This window comes from Piliocolobus tephrosceles, chromosome X (genome assembly GCF_002776525.5).
Source record: "Piliocolobus tephrosceles isolate RC106 chromosome X, ASM277652v3, whole genome shotgun sequence".
Taxonomy (NCBI): domain Eukaryota; kingdom Metazoa; phylum Chordata; class Mammalia; order Primates; family Cercopithecidae; genus Piliocolobus; species Piliocolobus tephrosceles.
In genome coordinates, this window is record NC_045455.1 from 82,451,252 (window position 1) to 82,475,071 (window position 23,820).

Genomic DNA, 23,820 nt, shown 5'->3' on the forward strand with positions numbered 1-23,820 from the left:
GAACTTCTCTGAGCTTCAGATACCTCATCGATAAAATGGAAATTGCTTGCAAGTGTTGCTTGCATGGAATTAATGATTCCAAGAGATAAAGCAATCTTTGCTATGGACTAAATGTTTTTATCCTCCCCCCGACAAATTCATATGTGGAAATCCTAAGCCCAAAGGCGATGGTATTAGGATGTGGGGTCTTTGGGAAGTAATCAGGTCATGAGAGCGGAGCTCTCCTAATGGGATTAGCACGTTTATGAAAGGGTTCCAGAAGAGCTCCCTCATCCTCATTCCACCATGTAAATACAGAGCAAGAGTAGAGTGGTCTATGAATCAAGAAGTGGCGCCTTGATCTTGGACTTCTCAGCCTTCAGAACTGTGAGAAATATATATGTCTGTTGTTTAAGTCACCTATTCCAAGGTATTTTTGCTATAGCAATCAGAATGAACTGAGACACTCTTTCTGAAAACAGTCTGTAAATTGTACACTGCTATACAGATGTAAGAAGTTGTTAAATACTGGTTGTTTAGAGCAGTGACCTCCAACTGGGAGCACCCAATCTAAGAGGTACAAAAGCAATACATTGAGGCATGGAAAGAGAATATTAGAACCCCTATGCGTAATTGTGTTTAAACAAACACAAACTCCAAAAAGACATTAAGCCCTACTGATATTTAATAAATGAATTAAATCCGATGCCTTTCTAACTGTGCACAGGAAATGGTCATGGAATTGGTCCCTGAGATATCCTGAGGGCAGTGTACCAGAAATATTATAGTACTACACAATAGAGTGACAGTGGTATCCTCACACATCTGTACACATTCTGCATATGGCAATATGCTACAGTATGTGTACGTACTGTTGACAAGCAGAATAACGCTTCCCTCATCACCCCACCCAAAAGATGTCCTAACCATCAGAACCTGTGAATATGTTACCTTACATGGCAAAATGAATAGTGCAGATGCGATTAAGTAAAGGATCTTGATATAGGGAGGTTATCCAGGTAGCCCAATGTAACTACCAGTGTTGGAGGGAGGAGGGTCACAGTCAAAGAAAGAGATGTGGAGATTGAAGCAGAGTCAGAGTAGTGTGATTCTTGGAGGGAGCCCTGAAAGGGGCCACAAGCCAAGGAATGCAGGCAGCCTCTGGAAACTGGAGCAGGCAAGGAAACAGATTCTCCCTAGAGCCTCCAGAAAAACACAGCCCTACTGACACTTTGAGTTTAGTCCCCTGAGATCCATTTTGGGCTTGTGACCTCTAGAATGGTAAGATAACAAATTTGTGTTATCTTAAGCCACTAACTCTGCTATAATTTGTTATAACAGTGACAGAAAAATGATATATCCTGTTAGGTGGATGCGTGAATTCTATTATCTAGTTTTAACTAACAGTCATAAAATTGGGAAGTGTCTTAAAGAGATCCCTATAGGAAAACTGTGGCTGGAAGTCAGTTGGAATAATGTAAGCACAAATGAACAACAAGAAACTGTGGAGTGAACTTTACCTTACACCTGAGCTCATTTTGAGGTCACAGGGATGATGATCTGATATATTTAGTTCCATTGTTTAAATAAGGACAATGGTTTTGTATCATAAAACCATAAATTTATATATATAAATTTAAGTTTTTTAAAATTTAAATATAAATTTAAAATAATAAATAATACTTTAAAATCTGTTTTTTATATCTATTAAGCCTTTGTTAAATTAAGTTTTTTATTTAGAGATAATTATAGACTCACATCTAGTTCTAAGAAATAATAAAGAAATTTCTGTACCTTTATCCCACTTTCTCCCAATTGTAATGTCTTGCATAACTATAGTGCAATATCACAAAAGAGATAGTGACAGTGATATTGACATTATTCAGATTGTACCCACTTATATGCACCCATGTATGTATACGTGTGTATGTATTGAGTTCTGTATTAGTCCATTCTCACACTGCTATAAATAACTTCCTGAAATTGTATAATTTATGAAGGAAATAGGTTTAATTGACTCACAGTTCCACATGGCTGGGGAGGCTTAAAGAAACTTGTAATCATGGTGGAAGGGGAAGCAGGCAAGGCTTACATTGCAGCAGACAAGAGAGAGCCAGCAAGAGCAGGGGAAACTGCCACCAGATCTCATGAGAACGCACTCACTATCACGAGAACAGCAGGGCGAACGACCCTCATGATCCAATCTCCTCTCTCCCTCGACATGTAGGGATTACAGGTCCCTCCTTCAACAAGTGGGGATTACAATTCGAGATGAGATTTGTGTGGGGACACAGAGACAGATCATATCAAGCTCCATGCAATTTTAGCACAAGTATAGATTGTGTAGCTAGCCAAGTTACACAATAATTCCATCAGCACAAGGATCCTTCATGCTACCCATTTACAGTCAAATCCACCTCCTCTCTTTCCCCCCCAAACTTTAGCAACCATTAATCGGTTGTCCATGTCTATAATTTTATCATTTCGAAAACACTATACAAATGGAATCATTCAGGGTGAAACCTTTTGAGACTGGCTTTATTCACTCCGCATACCTCTCTTGAGATCCATTAAAGTTGTTGCACATATTTTTTTTTACTCTTACTGTTCCAAATCACCACAAATTTATCTACTTAAAACAACCCACATTTATTGTCTCATACATTTCTTCTCTTTTTTATTGTTCTCAAAGTCAAAAGTCTGGGAACAGTGTGGCTCAATGGGCCCTCTCCTTAGAATCTCATAAAGCCTAAAACAAGCCCTGTGTTCCCTTCTAGAGACTTGGGATGAATCCACTTCCATGCTCATTCAGGTTGTTGGACAAGTTCAGCGTCTTGCAGCTGCAGAACAGAGGTCCCTATTTCCTTGCTGGCAGTCAACTGGGAACCAATCTTTGCTCCTAGTGCTTGTCTACATCCTTTTTATACTTAACGTGGTACACCTCCAGAAATGGCAGATAGGGTACCTCTCATGCGTGGGATCTCTCTGACTTCTGCTTCATCTCTCCCCGACTCTAGCCACAGAAAATTTTTTGCTTTTAAGAGTTTCTGTGATTAGACTGAATCAACCAGAAAAGTCCAGAATAATCGGCAAAGACCCTTTTGCCATGTAATAGGGATACAGAGTATACATCTTTTGTGGGGAGGTGGGGGCATTATTCTGTCTACCACATTGCATATATCCATAGTTTCTTTTTTGTTGTTGTTCAGTAGTGTGCCATGGCATGGATGTAGAACAATTTGTTCATCTGTTTACCCATTGAAGAACATTTCAGTTTTCTCCAGTTTAGGGCTACTGTGAATAAAGATGCTATGAATACTCTTGCACATGGTTTTATGTGAACATACGTTTCTTTATTTCTCTAGGATAAATATTCAGGAGTGCTATTGCTGAGTCATATGGCAAGGACATTTTCAGTTCCATAAGGGGAAACTGTCAAACCATTTTCCAGAGTATCTGTGTCATTTTACATAGCCACCAGCAATGTATGTTTTCATTGTAGAAATCTTTTACTTCTTTGGTTATGTTTATTCCTGGGTATTTTATTTTATTTGTAGCTATTGTAAATGGGATCAGTTTCTTGATTTCCGTTTTAGATTATTCAGTATTGGCATGCAGAAACTCTACTGATTTTTTTTTTTTTTGTAATTATTATTTTTTAAGACAGAGTCTCACTCTGTCGCCCAGGCTGGAGTGCAGTGGCGCAATCTCGGCTCACTGCAAGCTCCACCTCCCGGGTTCAGGCCGTTCTCCTGTCTCAGCCTCCCGAGTAGCTGGGATCAAAGGCACCTGCCACCACGCCTGGCTAATTTTTTGTGTTTTTTTAGTAGAGACAGAGTTTCACCGTGTTAGCCAGGATGGTCTCTATCTCCTGACCTCGTGATCTGCCCGCGTTGGCCTCCCAAACTGCTGGGATTACAGGCATGAGCCACCGTACCCAGCCCCAACACTACTGATTTTTATATGTTGACTTTGGATCCTGCAACTTTACTGAATTCATCAATTCTAATAGCTTTTGGTAGAGTCCTTAGGTTTTTCTAAATGTAAGAGCATATCATCTGCAGACAAAGACAATTTGACTTCTTCCATTCCAATTTGGATGCCCTTTAATTCTTTCTCTTGTCTGATGGCTCTAACTAGGACTTCCAGTACTATGTCCAATAGCAGTGGTGAAAGTGGGCATCCTTGTCATGTTCCAGATCTCAGAGGAAAGGCTTTCAGTTTTTCCCCATTCAGTATGATACTAGCTGCGGTTCTGTCATATATGGCTTTTATATTGTTCAAGTATGTTCCTTCTACACTCAGTTTTTTGAGAGTTTTTAATCATGATGGGATCTTGAATTTTATCAAGTGTTTTTCAGCATCAATTGAGATGATCACATGTTTTTGTCCTTCATTCTGTTGATATGCTGTATCACATTTGCATATGTTGAGCTATCTTTGCACCCCTGGGATAAATCCCTTTTGGTCATGATAAATGATTATTTTAATGTGTTGTTGGATTTGGTTTGCTAGTATTTTGTTGAGGATTTTTGCATCTATGTTCATCAGAGATACTGGCCTTTAGCCTTCTCTTTTTCTGATGTGTTTTTGTCTGGTTTTCGTATCAGGGTAATATTGTCATCAAAGAATAAGTTTAGGAATATTTTCTCCTCTGTTGTTCAGAATAGTTTGAGTAGGATCAGTATTAGTTATTCTCTAATGTTCAGTAAAATTCAGCATTGAAGCTATTGGGTCTTGGGCTTTTTTATTTTTCTGAGAGATTTTCATTATGGCTTTGGTTTTGTTGCTTGTTATTGGTCTGTTTAAGTTTTGGATTTCTCCATGGTTCAGTCTTGGTAGGTTGTATGCTTCTAAAAATTCATCCATTTATCCTAGGCTTTCAAATTTATTGGCATATAGTTGCTTATAGTAGTCTCTAAAGATCCTTTGAATTTCCATGGTAACAGTTGTAATGTCTCTTTTTTCAGCTCCAATTTTATTTATTTGTCTCTTCTCTCTTTTTTTCTGGCTTTTTTTCTGATTAAGTCTGGCTAAAGGTTTGTTCATTTCATTTATCTTTTCAAATATCCAACTTTTTGTTTCATTGATCTTTTGTATATTTTAATTTCAATTTTATTTTTTCTTCTCTGATCTTTACTATTTCTTTTCCTCTACTATTTGGGTTTTCTTGCTTTTTAAGATGCATCATTAAATTGTTTATTTGAAGTTCTACTTTTTTCATGTAGGCACTTGTTGATATAAACTTTCCTCTTAGTAGTGCTTTTGCTGTATCCCATAGGCTTTGGTATGTTGTGCCTCCATTTCCATTTGTTTAAAGAATTTTAGGCCGGGTGCGGTGGCTCAAGCCTGTAATCCCAGCATTTTGGGAGTCCGAGACGGGCAGATCACGAGGTCAGGAGATGGAGACCATCCTGGCTAACACGGTGAAACCCCGTCTCTACTAAAAACTACAAAAAACTAGCCAGGCGAGGTGGCGGTGCCTGTAGTCCCAGCTACCAGGGAGGCTGAGGCAGGAGAATGGCGTGAACCCGGGAGGCGGAGCTTGCAGTGAGCTGAGATCCGGCCACAGCACTCCAGCCTGGGTGACAGAGCGAGACTCCGTCTCAAAAAAAAAAAAAAAAAATTTTAAAGTTTTCTTCTTAATTTTTTCATTGACCAATCAGTCATTCAGGAGCATATTGTTTAATTTCCATGTTTTTGTATAGTTTTCAAAATTCCTCTTGTTATTGATTTCTAGTTTTATTTCGTTGAGGTCAAAGAAGATACAGAAGACTATTTCAATTGTTTTGAATTTATTAAGACTTGTTTTATGGCATAATATATGGTCTATACTTGAGAATAAACTATGTGCTGAAGAAAAGAATGTGTATTCTGTAGCCACTGGATGAAATGTTCTATAAATATCTATTAGGTCCATTTGTTCTAGACTGCAGATTAAGTCCAATGTTTCCTTGTTGATTTTCTGTCAGATGATCTGTTCAATGCTGAAAGTAAGCTGTTGAAGTCTCCAGCTATTATTGTAATGGGGTCTATCTTTCTCTTAACTCTAATAATATTTACTTTATATATATATAGGTGCTTCAGTGTTGGGTGCATATATATGTACAATTGTTGTATCCTCTTGCTGAATTGACCCCTTTGACCCCTTAGTCATCATACAATGACATTTTTAGTCTATTTTATAGCTTTTGTCTTGAAATCTATTTTGTCTTATATAAGTATAGCTACTCCTACTCTTTTTTTGGATTTCCATTGGCATGGAATATCTTTTTCTATTCTTTTAGTCTACATGTGTCTCTACAGGGGAAGTGTATTTCTTGTAAACAACAGAGAATTGGGTCTTGCTTTTATATTCTATCCATTCAATGATGCTACATCTTTTGATTGGAGAGTTTAGTCCATTTCCATTCAATATTATTGTTGATAAGTAAGGACTGTTACTGCCATTTTATTTGTTTTCTGGTTGTTTCTGGTTCTTTTCTTCCTTCCTTCACTCCTTCCTCCCTTCCTATATTTCCTTTTTAAAAAGTGATTTTCTCTCATGGTATGTTTCAATTTCTTGGCTTTCTATTTTTGTGTATCTGTTGCAGGATTTTTGATGTGAGATTACCATGAGGCTTGAACAAAACATTGTATAACACATTACTTCAAACTGATGACAACTTACTTCTGATTGCAAAGCAAACAAACAGACAAGTAAAGAGAAAAGAGATTATCTATTCAAACTTCTTCATTAGCAGATGAAAAATATTAAATTCACAGACTTATCTTTATCTCTTTCTTGATGCACTATCCTTCTACCCCTTGCTCAGTCAACAGCCCTTTTCCAAACCACCTCATGCTTTTTATATCAAAATCAGTCAAGGAAATTTATTGACTTCACTCCTTTCTGGTGGTATTTTCTGACAATGACCTTCCTTCAGTCCATTATTTTATGGTTCTTATGCCCCTGCCCAGTCCTGTCTCCCAGCTTTTTGTTACTTGTCACCCACTTGTAAGTTATGATCCTTTCTCGTGACCCTAGTCAGTACTTCTGTTGTAAGACAGAACAGACTCATTTTTTTTTCTTCTTCATCACTGATTACATGTTAGCATATACAAGCATCTCCTTTTTAACAAAACAGCATTTTTCACAATCCCCACTGAATAGTCAGGAATAATATACGAAGTCCTAGATTATAACATTGTTTAGAATGGCACAGAGAGAATTCAGAATGTCATTTGGGTTAGATTAGACACAGAGATATCTCTTTATATTCTAAATGCCAGTATTGCAGTTTCATATTTAGGCAAGTATTCACTGCAGAAATTTTATGATTAAATGGAATCAAGAAGATTGTCTGAGTATTGCTATTGTTTTCTTATAAGCATGCTGTTTCTAGATTGATCCCCAAAACCAAGACCCACTTCAGGCCTGCTCCTGAAAAGACTCCCAAAGCACATACAATAAGTAACAAGTTACTTGTGGATGGAATAAATTGGTGCCCTGAATGATGATAGCAAGTAGCCTAAGATCAGATATATGTATCTTTACATTATGGATATCTACAACTCCTAAAGATGTTTTTTAAACCTGATCTAAGAGCAACTCAAGGGAGTATGATGAAGAAACTTCCCTGGGGCTCAGAATTATTCAAAGAGCTTAATAGAAGCTAACATTGAAATTGTGTTGGCAGGCCAGGCATGGTGGTTCAGGCCTGTAGTCCCAGCACTTTGGGAAGTCGAGGCGGGCGGATTGCCTGACCTCAGGAGTTTGAAACCATCCTGACCAACATAGTGAAACCCTGTCTCTACTAAAAATTTAAAAATTACCCGGGCATGGTGATGCACACCTGTAATGCCAGCTGCGCGGGAGGCTGAGACAGGAGAATCGCTTGAACCTAGGAGGTGGAGGTTGCAGTGAGCTGAGATCGCACCACTCCACTCCAGCCTGGATGACAGAGTGAGACTCTGCCTCAAAAAAAAAAAAAAAAAAGAAATTGTGGTTGGCATCTAGGAATCTGCGTTTTTACAAACTTCTCCAGGTAATTCTGCTCTTCAGTCAACTAAGAAATGAAAGTCCAGCTACAGAACAAAATATTTGAGTTTCTTTCAAAAACTTCTTGTTCTCAATTTATATATTGACAATGGGTCTCTATTTTTACTACCTTAAAGTGGGAAGAAGGAGAAGGAGGAGGAGGAGAAGAGGAAGAGGAAGAAGAAGAAGAAAGAAGGAGAAAAAGAAGGAGAAGAAGAAGAAGAAGAAGAGGGGGGGGGGGGGGGGGGGAGGGGGAAGGAGGAAGGAGGAAGGAAGAAGGAATAAAGAAGGAAGAAGAAGGAAGAAGAAGAAGACCCTGAAGGCCTTCCTAGGTCTCCAATGTGATATTAATTGATGTTACACAAATTCATTAAAAATAGGACAATACTTCTCATTTGAAGAACTTTTTTCTCGTGTTGCACACTGCACAGCTGTATATAATCAAGGGTTATGAACTGAAACATTTGACAGCCACAGAGGAGAAAATGGGTCTCTATTCTCCCCCCATCATCCACCCAAGCCAAGTAGCATTAAAAGGAGTTGCATAAGAAATCATTCACTAATTCAATAAATATTTATTTTCTTACATATTCAATGCACCATTCTATGTGCTGTGACTTAATACATATAGTTTTTGTCCTAATGGAGGCACAGCCCAGAGAAGAATTCTGTTCAATAAGTAAGTAACTGCAAGACAATGGAAAGTGTGATGCTCAAAGAAGGACAGAGTGCTATAAACATGAACAGCAATGTCTTAGTCAGGAATCGTTAGGATGCAAGTAACAGAAACTGCTAACAGTAGCAGAAATTGGTAATTTAACATATGGGTACAGGTAATTCTCACAAAACCCAAAGATTAGGAAGTGGAGCTGTCAGGAAGTATGGCGCCTGGTTTTTGTTATTTATCTTCCTGAGGATACATGATCTTGCACATTTTCTTCATTCTGGGCATTATTTTTTTTTTCATTCTCTTTATCCTGGTTTTTAGGTTTATGATTATTAATTCTCCATTCTCCACAACAGCACTCCAACTGAGTTTACCTCTCTTCCAATTTTTAATACTAATTTAAAATGTATTATTATTTTAGTTTCCAAATCAAATTCCCAGGAGAGAAGCAGACTGGCCTCCTTAAGTTTTGCACCCATGAGGGCTAAGAGAACACCTCAAATTAGGTCTCTTTTCAAGGATGCCTTATAATGATTAGGGGATTCAGGGATATTATCCTAGAGGAAATGGCAATTAACTGAGGCTGGGTAGAGATAATATCAAAATCCTGGTGGGGGAGGGGCATAGGACCTTTGGAGCACTGAAAGTAGTACAGGATAGCTAGAACTTAGGAATGGTGGGAAGAGGGAGGGGACAATAGGTGAGAAGTTGAGGCTGGAGGGGAAAGTAGAAGCCAAATGACAAAGGATTTGGAAAGCCATGCTAAGGGGCTGGGCTCTGGTGAGGTGGTCCTCCTTGATGTAAATTTCAGCAGTAAGAATGTCCCTACTCCTCAAATCACACCCTTCATACAGCTATGCCAGAATGTTTAGGTTTGGTTTATGGCCATATGGTTTTTTCTCCTGTCTCTTGCTGTAAGTGTCCTTTTTTGGGTCTTTCCTGGATCTTGCTTGACATGCAAGTACATAGAGTCATGTTTTTCACATAAATGGAAACATGTTTAATTTATATTACTTTTCTAGTGATGCCCAACTTGTCTTTAACTTCTTTGATGTGCACACACAAAATAAAAGCCAAGTCCCTTGATTGAGCCACATATTTTTATTTCCAGAAAGGGATATAAATAAAATGAAAGATAAACTAGGCATTAGAATAGCTTATCTATTTTCACTTTTCTTTGAGATTTGTCCTCAAGCATGACTAGGAAGGTCGTAATGTGACAATCTGGAAAATCTCATTTCAAATCCCAAAAATAATAAGGGAAAATAAACACTAAGATAAGGGACACTGACAAAAGAGACGCCAGCTCAATGACTTGAACTTGGCTTTCACAATGCATTTAATGCCGGACATTCCTGTATTTTGAAATGTTTTACGACAATCCCCACTCCCAGCCCATTTGTTAAACCACACAGGTTTTTCCAGGCTGTTTCTTCACATCCATCAATTGTGGCTCCAGAACTGAAAATCTATAACTGACTTCCTCCCACTAGTTCCCCCCTTTCATCTGCTTGAATTTTCCTTTTTGTGTTTCTGATTGCACTTTCTCATTTTCACCATTCAATAAGCATTGCTTAGAACTAACTGCCTTACTGAATTCCTTTTCCACTAGTTTCCCATCATTTTAATTCTGGACTGCTGAAAGGTTGTTTGCCTGAGTCGGAACAGAGATTCAACCTATCTCTAAAAACTGACTTGGAAAAAATAAACAAGTTGTGTGACTTTAAATGGCAGCCCCCTTTCTCAGACTCAATGTCATTGATATCCTTTTCTTTCAAAGGTTTGAGACAAAGGCAAAGTCAGGCTTATGTAGGAAGTTTGCTACTTTGAGACAAATGAGGGTACACTAGGTGGAGAGGATCCCCTAGAGGATAGCATGTGTGGCTGTCACCTCTTTGGTCCCTGAAGCCAAATGAACACACCAACTGTGGATCGTTTTCTAAGCGTGTGGTTAAATGCACATCTATTGCTCTCTGATTTCTGTCTGACTCCCTGCTTAGGACACGGAAAATAAAAGTTAACTAATTCTCAGGCAAAATGCCATTTTTTTTTTCTTGGCAGATCCTAAAGGCCACTGTCTTTAATAATTTAATGTGAAGGGTCAATTCCAGATTAGAAAATATGGTTCTCATTGAAATTTTAACTTGCAAACTTTAAGAATTTGAATTCTAGCAGATACTTTTTTTAACTGCTTGACTAAATTTTAAGGCTGTAGTATATTGCAATTTTCCTTAGCAAACTTTCTGGTGCTGGCTCAGATCTATCATTGAGCTGACTTTTACCTAAACTGGCACTTCATGAATAATTCACGCTTATGGAAGTATGAAGTCCATAAAAAATTATTATTTTTGCTACTGAATGGAATAGCCAAGATACTTGTCATCTCTCAACATTAATTTTTGATGGCTTGTTCTACGAATAACAAAAATGAAGCCAAAGAGGCTGAAAGGACAATAATAACATCTGTTTTTGTACTTGGAGATATACAACTCCAGTTTTCTCTGACACACAAATTAGCATCTCAGAGAGAAGGAACCGTGGCACCAAAGGATGACAGACCTCAATATGGGAACACTAAAACCAAAATGAAATGAATATTTTGCCATTAAATAAGATAGATTTTAAATAGATTAAATGTTTATAAAAATAAATAAATATTTTTAAATAGTCAAAAGATTTAGAACTTAAATCCCAGTAATACATCTCAGCAGTTAGAACCAAAAATAAATTCAAGTCCTCATAATTACCTATAAAGATTTAGTTTGCAAAACAAGCCCACTGATTTTTAGAGAACGGAGAAAGAATAGACTTAACAATCCTCCATATTTTCCAAACACAATTTTGCATTAAGCAATCTTCTGGACCTACGTGAAACTTTTTCATCAGAATATTTGTATTTTTATTTTTTGCTCTCTTTATATATCTTGTGACTATATAATATACCTGATGTCAGAAAAAATTCTGCTTTGTGTGGTTCACAGCAACTTTTCCCCAGAGGAACTCATGGGACTTCTCTCTGCCTCAGTGCTTGAGCCTCCCTGATGGGCTCACCAACCTCTGACCCACAGTAGATCTCAAGGGGACCCAGTGTCAGCTCCAGCCTCTCTCACTGCAGTGAAGGAACTATCCCATCTGTGCCGAAATCTGCTGGGAGATACGTAACTACCTGCACCAATGACATGAGCTCTCCAGTCTCTGTCCTATAGCAGATCCTGAGGGCCCAGTCTCAGTTCTGGCCCTTCCTGCTGCAGTCAGGTAACTATCCTGTCTGTGCAGCATCCTGCTAGGAGACAGGTGCCCCTGTGGGACAACAAGACTGGGCTCTCTGGCCTCAGTCTCACAGCAGATCTTGAAGCGGCCCAGTCTCAGCTCTTGCCATTCTCACTGAAGTTGGGGAATAATCTTATCTGTGCTGAGACCTGCTGGAAAACATGTACCTGTACGGGCAAACAAGACAGATTTTCCAGCCTCTGTTTCAAAGGAAATACTGAGGGGCCCAGTTCGGCTTCAGCCCCTCCTGATGAAATCAGGGAATTATACCATATATTCAGAGAATTGTTGGAAGATGCATCTTTGTTTAAGCCAATGTAACAAGCATGCCATCCTCCATCCAGAAGAGATCCTGAAGTGGTATAGTCAGCTCTGGCCACTCCTGCTGCAGTTGGGGAACTATCCTATCTGTGTGAGAACTTGCTGGGTGATGCATACCCCTTTGAGACAAAACAAGGCTCTCTAGCCTCTGTCAAACAGCAGATATGAATGTGGCCCAGTCTCAACTCCAGTCCTTTTCACTGAAGTAAGGGACCCATTTTCTCTCTGCCGAGACCTGCTGGGAGGGGTACATGTCTAGGTCACCAGGACCGTCTTCCTCACTCAGGTCCCTGGCCAGCACTCCCACACAGCTCCAGTACTTCCCTGGGTCTTCGTCAGGTCCACGTGGGCCAGAAAGCTACATCAATCTTGGAGCCCCTGTAAGACTGGCAACAAGCCTGGACTTAGAATATCTCTAGTGCTGAGACAGCTGCAGTGGTCAAAGGCTCAGGGAACAAAGCAAGTCAGTTGCCCTATAGTCCCTCAAAGGCCCTCTGAAGGACAGACAGAAACAAAGCTAGATTACAAAGACTAAAATAAATACCTGATCCCTCAATGTGCAGACTTTCACAAGCATGAAGAATATTCAGCGAAATATGACCTCACCAAACAGATAAAATAAGGGTGCCAGAAGGCCGGGTGTGGTGGCTCACGCCTGTAATACCAGCACTTTGGGAGGCCAAAATAGGAGAATTGCTTGAGCCCAGGAGTTTGAGACCAGCCTGGGCAACATAATGAGACCCCATCTTGGGTGTGCTGGCATATACTGTGGTCCCAGCTAGTTGGGAAGCTGAGTCAGGAGGATTGCCTGAGCCTGGGAGTTCAAAGCCGCAGTGAGCTGAGATCACGCCACAGTACTCCACCCCACAGTATTCCACCCTGAGTGACAGAGTAAAGCCCTGTCTCAAAAAAAAAAAAAAAGTGTCAGAGACTAACCCTAAAATGATAAAGATAAAAATGTGGGATCTCTGAGACAAAGAACTCAAAAGAATAGCTGTATTAGGGAAGCTCAACAAACTTCAAGAACACACAAAACTAAATTCAGAAATTTATCAAAAAAATTAATAGAGAGAGGCTGGGCACAGTGGCTCAAGCCTGTAATCCCAGCACTTTGGGAGGCTGAGACGGGCGGATCACGAGGTCAGGAGATGGAGACCATCCTGGCTAATACGGTGAAACCCCGTCTCTACTAAAAAATACAAAAAACTAGCCGGGTGATGAGGCAGGTGCCTGTAGTCCCAGCTACTTGGGAGGCTGAGGCAGGAGAATGGCATAAACCTGGGAGGCAGAGCTTGCAGTGAGCTGAGATCTGGCCACTGCACTCCAGCCTGGGTGACAGAGCGAGACTCCGTCTCAAAAAAAAAAAAAAAAAATTAATAGAGAGATAAAATGTTTTTTGAAGAATTCTGAAGCTGAAAAATGCAATGCATGAAACTTAAAAATGCAACAGAGAGCATCAAAGCAGAATTGATCAAACAAAAAAAATCAGCGAGGTAGAAGACAGAGTATTTAAAAATACACAGAGGAGAAGAAAAGTAAAAAGGAAAGAACAAAGCTTACAGGATCTATGGGACAATATCAAGAGGGCAAATATTTGGGTTGTTCGAGTTAAAGAAGGAACTGAAGAAGGGGTAGAAAGCTTATTCAAATAAACAATAACAGAAAACTTTCCAAACCTGAAAAAGAATAAATATCCAGGTACAGGAAGGTCAAATGTCACCAATCAAATTCAACCCAAATAAGAATACCCTAAGATATAATTAAACCCACAAAAGTAAAAGTCAAAGAGAGGATCCTGAAAGCAGTGAGCGAAAATAAACAAATAACATACAAGGGAGATCTACTATGACTGGACACAGATTTCTCAGCAGAAACCCTACAGACAAGGAGAAAGTGGAACAATGTATTCAGAGTGCTAAAAGAAAAAAAAAGAAAACAAATTGTCAACCCAAAATACTGTACACAGCAAAGTTAGCCTTTAGAAATGGAGTAACAAAGACTTTTCCAAATGAACAAAAGCTGAGGGAATTTATAGCTACTGGACCTGTCCAACAGGATATTCACATGCAGAAGAATCAAACTAGATCTCCATCCTTCACCATACATACAAAAAAACAACTCAAAATGGATTAAAGTCTTACATGTAAGACTTGAAACTATAAAAGTACTAGAAGAAAACATTGGGGAAACGCTCCAGGACATTGGTCTGGGCAAAGATATTTTGTGTAAGACCTCCAAAGCACAGGCAACAAAAGCAAATCTAGACAAATGGGATTACATCAAGCTTAAAAGCTTCTGCACAGCAAAGGAGACAATCAATAAAGAGATAACTCACAGAATGTGAGAAAATATTTGTAAGCTATCCATTCCATAAGAGATTAATAACCAGAACATACAAGGAACTCAAAACAACTGAACAACAACAAACACACAAGTAATCTGATTTAAAAATGAGCAAAAAAACTGAATGGACATTTCTCAAAAAAAGACACACAAATAACTAACAGGTACATTATAAAATGCTCAACATTACTAATCATCAGGCAAATGTAAATCAAAACTGTGGTGATACATCATCTTACACCAGTTAGAATGGTTACTATCAAAAAGACAAAAAATAACAAATGCTGGTGAGGATACCAAGAAAAGGGAACACTCATATACTGTTGGGAGAAATGTAAAGTAGTACAGCTATCATGGAAAACAGTATGGAGGTTCCTCAAAAAACTAAAAATTGAACTACCATATGATCCAGCAATCTCACAGATGGGTATATATCCAAAAGAAAGGAAATCAGTACACCAAAGAGTTAACTACACTTCCACGTTTATTACAGCACTATTCATAATAGCCAAGATATGAAGTCAACCTAAGAGTCCATCAGTGGATGAATAAAGAAAATGTGGTATTAAGGCACAATGGAAAAGAAAACAAAATGAAATCCTATCATTTGCAGCAACATGGATGGAAGTGGAGGCCACTATTTTAAGTGAAATAAGTCAGACCCGGAAAGACAAATATTGCATGTTCTCCCTCATATGTGGGAGTCAAAAAAGTGAACCTCATGGAGATAGAAAGTAGAATGGTGGTTACCAGAAGCAGCGAATGGAAGACGGAAGGGGAAAAACAAAGAGAAACTGGCTAATGGGTACAAAAATACAATTACATAGAAGGACTAAATTCTAATATTTAATAGTACAGTAGGAAAGTTTAGTAAATAGTAATATATTGTACATTTCAAAATAGCTAGAAGAAAAGAACTGTAATGTTCCCAATACAAAAAAAATAATATTTGAGTTGATGGCTATTCTAATTACCCTGATTTGATTATTATATATTGTACACATGCATCAAAACATTACATGTACCCCCAAATATGCACTACTATAATATATTAATAAAAAATACAAACAAGTATTTTTTGGATCACTATGCTGTAAGATCATTCCCTCAGGAGTAGGGCAAAGAGAAGCCAAAGCATCATGCAATCATCTGACAATTTGCAGTGTTCCCATAAAGGATAAGATTTTGAGATGATTCTAAATGCTTAGTTCTAAGCAGACTCTCTTTTGACAGGTAAGATAGAGAAACTGGTGAACACCCCTCTTTCTGGCATAGTGTTCTCAAAATTTTTCAAGGCTTTAAAAATGAAGATTCCAACAATAGGTTCCAACCATCGACCATTCTCCACAAAATTCTTCTTGTGCTAAAAAATTTAGTCTGTTGTTTATTCATCAGAACATATACCACACAACATATACCACAGAACACTGGCTTCTCTGTGCCAGTGACACTCTGGGCTCTCCATACTTTTACTTTTTAGAAGTTCTGAGGCAAAACGTGCTTACACTTCTCAAACACAGCATTAATCCCTTGAGATGAGGAGGAAATAAGTACTAGTGTACTTTTTTTCAACAGGGAAACCGGACAGGGAAAAGTAATGTATTAGCTAGATCTCTGTTTGCTGAAGCAAAAGGCAGAAAAAAAAAGATAAAGGGGAAATTTTCCAGGTAATTGGTACAAAACCATTTGATGTCTTGAATAATATGGGAATGTTTCAGTACTATGTACTTGCAATCTCTTTTAGTTTTAGAGATAGAGACACAAAAGGATTAGAAGATTGAGCACCATATTTTTATAACTCCACATTTCAATTTCCAGAGATCCTTAAGCTATTGTAGGATGGAAATAAAATCAGTGATGGTGTTTTTAACTGTATATAAATTTACCTATTTCCAAACTCTGGAAGAAAAAGAACAGACAGAATAGTGCTTTGCTTGGAAGAGTGTTTTGTGAAAAGAACAAACATTTATTTGGGAGTTCTCATCTCTAGCTTGCTTTTCTCTATGGAACTGACAGGATAGATAATATTGTAGAAGCAGAAGTAAAGTGACAGTGAATTTAACCACATAGCATCATTAAACAGGTGTGTTTGACCATCCCAATCAGTAAACTGCAATTTAGATAAGGAGAATTGTGGAAACAATATATGTGTAGTTTGCTTTCTAAATAAGTAAATATGGGTGAACAAGGTACCAGTCATAGACATAAATGTAAGAACTAAAATTATAAACCTTTTAGAAGAAAACCTAGGAGCAAATCTTCCTGACTTTGTGTTAGGCAAGGGTTTCTTAGCTATGCCACCAAAAGTGGCAAAAGTAATAAATAAATGAGTAAATTGGACTTCATCAAAATCAAAATATTTTGTGCTTCAAATCATCAAGAAAGTGAAAAAACCACAGAATGGGAGAAAATATTTATAAGTTTTATATATAATAAAAGACTTATATCCAAACTATGCAAAGAACTCTTAAACTCAGCAATAAAACCACAAATAACCTATCTTAAAAATGGGCAAAGGATTTGAATAGACATTTCTCCAGAGAAGATACACAAATGGCCACCAAACTCATGAAAAGATGCTTACCATCATTATTCATTAGGGAAATGCAATGCAATGAGATACCATTCACAGCAACAATGAAATAAAATTTCACACTAAGGTGGCTAAATTAAAAAGACAGACAGCTAACAAGTGTTGGAAAGGATGTGAAGAAATTGGAAACTTCACATATTGCTGGGGGAAAGTGAAATGGCACAGCTGTTTTAGAAAAACAGTTTTGAAGTTTCTCAGACTGTTACACAGAGTTATTGCATGACCCAGCAACTCTCTGCTCAGTAAAAACTCGAAAGAATTTAAAACATATGTCCATCTATGAATATTCATAACCTTCTTCCTGAATATTCATAACATCATATTCACAATAGCCAGAAAGTGGAAACACTCACATAACCATCAGTTGGAGGGTACATAAATAAATAGTAAGGAAATTTGTTTGTGGATTAACAGCTGGGCAGTGAAATTTTATTTGGCCCTACAAAGAAATGTGATACATGTTACAACATGACGAACCTTGAAAACATTACGCTAAGTGAAAGAAGCCAACACAAAAGTTCATGTATTGTATGATTCCATTTATATGAAATGTCTGGAATAGGCGAGTTCATAAACAAAGAAAGTACATTAGTGATTTCAGGGGCTGGATGGAGGGAGGTGTGGGGTAAGGCTTGCTAATGGACATGGGGTTTCTTTTTGGGTGATGAAAACGTTCTAAAATTAGCAATGATAGATGCAAAACCCTGTTAATATACACTAAATTGTAATCTTTAAAATGATGAATATTTTGTAATGTGACTTATCATAAAGTAGTTATTTTTACAAGTTGTGAATAAGGAGTCCAGTTTGGGTGGCTGGGAACCAGGGAAGCAGGAATGACAAAGAAGATGTGATCAAATTCTCTGCAGGTCATAGAATCTTTACTGAGATTTTTTCTCTCTCTCTTTTTTTTTTTAGAATGCTGTTTTCATGTTCTGTGTTCGTTCCTCCACTGGATTAATCTAATGCATCCAAAGCATAAGAAAAAAGGATCCTGTTCCCAAGTACCAGGGAAACTGGGTAGTGCTTCCAGAAGACATGAAGAAACAAATCTGCAGCAGGTATTACTCTGGATTTTGCACAAGATCGTGTTTCAAGTCAAGGTGAACCCCAGAAACTAAGAAAGTCAATCCACTCAAGGGAAAATGCTCAACTTAGGGAGAGATAAAGTTCATTTCTTCTGTGATTTGATTTTTTTCCTTTGCGAATAAAAATCACATTCATTCAAAATCAAAGACATTGAATTAGCTGCATAAGAAGTCATGGATAATTTATTAAAGATATAGAATCACACAGATAATGGCAAGTGTTGGTGAGGCTTTGGAATAACTGGAATTCTCATACTTTGCAGGTGGGAGTGAAAAATGGTTCAGCCTCTTAGGAAACCAGTTGGGCCATTTTTTATGAACTTATGCATACACTTAGTGCATAACCCAGCAGCCCTATTTCTAGTTACTTACCTCAGAGAAATTAAAACATATATTCACACAATAACTTTTATGTGAATTTTTTAGAGGCTTTATTTGTAATCACCCCAAACTGGAAACAAATATCCCTCAGTTGAGGAAAAGATCCCTCAGTTGAGGAAAAGATAAACAAATTGTACATTTGTACCATGTGATACTATTCGCCAGTAAAAAATAATGAAAGGATTCCTGCAACAAGGTGGATGAATCTTAAATCCATTTTTCTAAGTGATAGAAGCCAGACTCGAAGGGTTACATACTTATATAAGATACCACTCATATAAGAATCTTTTAAACACAAAACTACAGGGACAGAAAACATATCAGCACTGGCTAGGGGTTAGGATGGGAAGAGGGGTTGACTACAAAGTACCAAAGACACTAGAGGCAATGATAGAACCATTCTACATCTTGATTGTGGTGATGGTGACATGGCTGTATACGTTTCTGAAAACTCACAGAAAAAAATACATGACTTTTACCGTATGTAAATTGTACCTTAATACAAACATGGAAAAAAATTCCAATGTACTTACTTGCTTTTAAAGACAACATTACTTGATTATGTGGGCCTGGAACAACAATTAAAAGTGTTTGTGATCAAACAAAATGCCGTTAATAAAAAATCTGTGAGATTTCTGAAAACATATATATGTTATACATAATATATAACTACATATTTCACACACACACACACTTACATATAACATCTGTAGGTAATTCTTTTTTTTTTTTTTTTGGGACGGAGTCTTGCTCAGCTGCTCAGGCTGGAGGGCAGTGGTGTAATCTCAGCTCACTGCAACCGTCTCGCCGGTTCATGCAATTCTCCTGTCTCAGCCTCTGGAGTAGCTGGGATTACAAGCACCCACCATCACCCCTGGCTAACTTTTGTATTTTAGTAGAGATAGGGTTTCATTATGTTGGCCAGGCTGGTCACGAACTCCTGACCTCAGGTGATCCGCCCACCTTGGCCTCCCAAAGTGCTAGGATTACAGGCGTGAGCCACCATGCCTGGCCTTCTGTAGGTAATTCTAAGTGAATCACCTGGACTTGCTTCAGATAGAGAATAATTATGGTTAAATTAGGGCTAAAAATGATTTATTGAGTTTTTCCTTTGGAGAAACATAGTCATTGTACTTAATCAGAAAACGTTATTAATAACATTGCTGAGAATGATGAATCACAAAGATGTTTTTGTTTATTTTTGTCCTTGTTACAAAATTCTACAAGTCTCTGCAAGCATGTTACCTTTTTAGTTACGTTCCAGGGAAGGAAAAAAAAAAAACTGAGGTAGAAATTTTTAGTCCGGAAGTGACATTAGCAAAGGTTTCATTAATTTGGGTGACAGATGGTATATGGTATTTATGAGCCCAGTTGTTCAATGCTTACAGAGTGACTCATGTTGTTTATCCAAGGGGAAGAAATGGCATTATCTTGTTTAAAATGTTGCCATGTTGCAGAGAGACTACAAATCTCACTCAATCTTGAGCCTGTCTCCTTTCTAGTTGTATTAATAATAGGCAAAGTTTCTTTTGTTCAAGTTATTTACCACATCTAAGTCTTTTAATGTAGCTTTCATATGCTGGTCCAAACATGTATTCCAAATGGAAAACAACTAAATTGTGTTTGCACGAATATGTTTCAACATATTGTTTGTCATGTGTAGAAAGAGTGTCCGTATACATGGATACATTTATTAAATTTGCTTACATGTTGCATTTGGATTTGAGTAAACTAGACTTTTCATGTTTTTGTTCCTTTTAATCAGAAAATAAAATTCTATTAAAGTAGAGGGAAAATAAAGAAGCATTTAATGGTATTCATGGATTTTGTATAATTGGTAACAATACATGTGGTGGTGTAGCAGAAAAAGAGTTTTAGCAACTCTTAGTCGTCACAGTTGTAGATCAAATATTACATATGTGATGATGACGTGATTCAGATTTTGAACTACAGATGGTGACTGCCGAAGGTTGCCTGCAGCTTATGAGATATTTTGGAAGAACACTATTACAAGTATTTTAGATGCATTTTTTTTTCATTTTCACTATTAGTTTTGATTGTTGAGGCCCATAACAGATTTAAACTGAGTGGATTACAAGCCTGTAAAGGTAAAGAGGGCAGGGAATTCCCAGATCTAAAGTTTAATTTTTGGGGGGGAAAAGTGTTCAGATGAAAAGCACAGATAGCAAGTCTGATGTTCAAGGCTGAAATTGGAGCTGAGGTCTTTGGGACATGGGGTTTTTCCTGTCGCTCAAAAGTCTGGGCATTTTATTTAAGGAGAATCAAAGTGGAATCCACGCATGTGAATGTGATGGTGGCTCCTCTGGCTGTTCTCGCCCTGCTGTGCAGAGATGAGGTGGTTTGTGGAGAAGAAGCTCTTGGAGACTGCTGTGGGGAAAACTGCTTTATAGAAATGAGGTTGTCATTCTTTGATAATAGCAAAGATACCTAGATATTTCATGTTTAAAAAACTCCAAACAACAGTACAGTTTGGTTATTTGTCACTATCTCACACTGCTTCAGTTCACTCCAACATCTTCACAGGGGCTCTCTGCCCTGGCCTGGAGTCAGGGGAAAGAACAGTGTTCCTGGAATTCATGTAGTGAGGCTCAGCTTGATTTTACCTTCTTTATGGATGCACCCTAGTGTGTGTGAGTATGGCTGCAAACCAAATTCAGAATGAAGGGAAAAAACCCAATTTGAGAGCCTTATACTAATGAGAACATGTATTATAAGAGATTCTTGGCAAATTGTATTTTATTTCTAAGACGTTACTTCCCCATGGTAGAAAACTGCATAAGGGCTCTAGGTCTGAAATCTAAGAGTTACCACACATTTTTGGATGAAATGTTCTGAATCTCCCTCTGTAGAGTCTATTCAGACCAAAGTTAAGGGCCACGTTATCTACCATTTACCATCCAGGCAAGGGAAATCCAGCCTTCTCCTTGAGGCAGCATATCATGATTTGATGGTGGACCTGCAATCTCTGCCATCCTATTGACTGGCATGGCTGATCCAGATGATCTAACTGAAGGGATGGGGGTGCCCTTTCTTCCTGAACACTCATGTAGACACTGCTCAAAGCTGCCTGATACCTGCTAGACCAAAGAAAGCAATCGGAAACCCATTCCATCCCGGAAAAACCAACTAAAGTCAAAGTGTAACAGCTTTAGCTATGTCATAACAGTAAGATCAGAATTCTTATTCTGCCATAATCTTAGAAAACCAGGTCAATATCTTGACTGCATCACTAGATTCTGGGTCGCATCTGGTATATGAAGAAAGAACAGTGTAAGTTCAGTGTGCTCAGGGATTGAGCCCTGTCAAGAGCACCAACTGAAAAAGAAATTCTACACAAGGACTCCTGGGGAAAGAGAAGGTTTCTCCCTCACCCAATAAGCGCTGCTTCTCAGGCATGGATAGAAAACAAACATCACCATTTCCTGTTCCATAAAATGAAGATAATACAGGATGTGGAGGAGGATAAACTGGCTGGGCTGATGTATATACACCCTTAGCATGGTATATAGCTAACAGTAAGTGTTCAAAAAAGGGTAGCTCTTTTGATTTCATTTTTCTCGTTAATGAAATAGAACACAGCAACAACTTATTATGGAAAAAAAGCATTAGGAAGAAAGAAGGAAAGCATATGTAATTCCTTGCTCTGTCTTTTGGCATTTTGTTGACTTCAAAATTAGATGAGTCAATATTAACAGATTCCAGAATTATAAAATTTGAGAGTTAAAAGGCACTTCGTTCATCTGCTTACTGGTTTATTGAGTACCTCCTATGTATTAGAAATAGAGATGTAAAGATGACTTAGACACTGCCTTGCCCTCCAGGAACATACACTCTAAGAGGAACGACTTGCAAAGACTGTTGAAATGAAGAAGAAATACAGTGAGAAAGATATGCAAAATGTATTAGGAAAGCACTGGTGATAAAGACTTAACTCACTGAAGAGGTGAAGTCCTGGTTGTTAGGGAAAGTTACCTGGAGTCTATAAATGATAATGGTTGATTCAAGTTTTTATCTACAGCTGGTTAGTGAGGTATGGAATTTGTCCAGTGTCATGACAGGATGGGTTCAGGGATATTGAGAAGGCCTAGTGAGCTGAGGCCAGGAAAGGCTCTACTCGAGAAAGCAAGGAGTAATAAACCCACTTGCAGCTGTTGGCGTCTGTAAGGCAGAATTTAAGATTAAGACAAAATAATATCCGAAGGATAGATATTATCTCAGAAAGTATCAGTACTAGGAATTTCAATCTAGTACATAAGGCACAGGGATTGTGGGAAAGAAATAAATATGAAGTAGTGGTTCTGGGATATCAGTGCATTCACAGTCAGACTCTAGCCAGTGATTGAGGAAATACAACATGAAATTCATCTCCTGGAAAGATCTGGAAAAATTAGAAAGGAAATCCCAGCCCCAGCTAAGAGAGCTGCGGCTTAGTTCAAGCCTTAGAGGGTCACCAGGGTAGACGGCATCGCATGCAGAGGTTGTGGTGCTGGGAGCAGGTTGGAGCCCCTGCTAGGTACTGGGCCAACAGTATAAGAATGCAGAACAAGTAGGGAAAGCACATACTCTGCAGCTGTCTCTGTGCGAGCTGATGCTCTCGGTGCACCTAATCTCAGCTCTTGATGGTGGTATGGATTAACCAATTGACTGGTTACTTTCTACCTCATTTCATTTTCAGTAAGACTGAAGCTGACCATCAGCATGGCTAAAACCCATAGATCACTCAGATACTGACAGTTTATCCAGAGTTGCCGTTTGAGTTTAGATTGCATCTCCAGCTTGAATGTAATGGAAACAATTTATGTGAGTGTCTCGCGTATGATGGACAGACATATGATGGGAAATTGGGACACTCGACACATCTAGTGGATAATGAAGTCGTATCTTGAGATATCCGATGGTTATGAATATGCCTTTGAATCTGAGTTCTTAGAGGCCTGGGTCAAGAATACCCAGAAATTAATAGGCCTTCATCAGAGCTTGCACACACTGGAAGTATGACAGATTTCTGCTATTCACGAGCACTCTACCACTTGCCATGCATGGTGCGTCACAGCTATTGTGGGACCAATCTGCCTTCCTGCAATGGACAGACGTTCTCCTGTCCCTCAAGGACATGGAAGATCAGAGAATTTGACTG

At 38.4% G+C, this 23,820-nt stretch overlaps 1 long non-coding RNA gene across 1 annotated transcript; it reads left to right on the forward strand.

Moving 5' to 3' along the window:
* Positions 1 to 295: 295 nt before the first annotated feature.
* Positions 296 to 18,488, forward strand: LOC113224800. Its single transcript, XR_003309412.1, has 2 exons — positions 296 to 366; positions 18,112 to 18,488. It is a non-coding gene; the product is annotated as an uncharacterized LOC113224800 (long non-coding RNA).
* Positions 18,489 to 23,820: the final 5,332 nt, after the last annotated feature.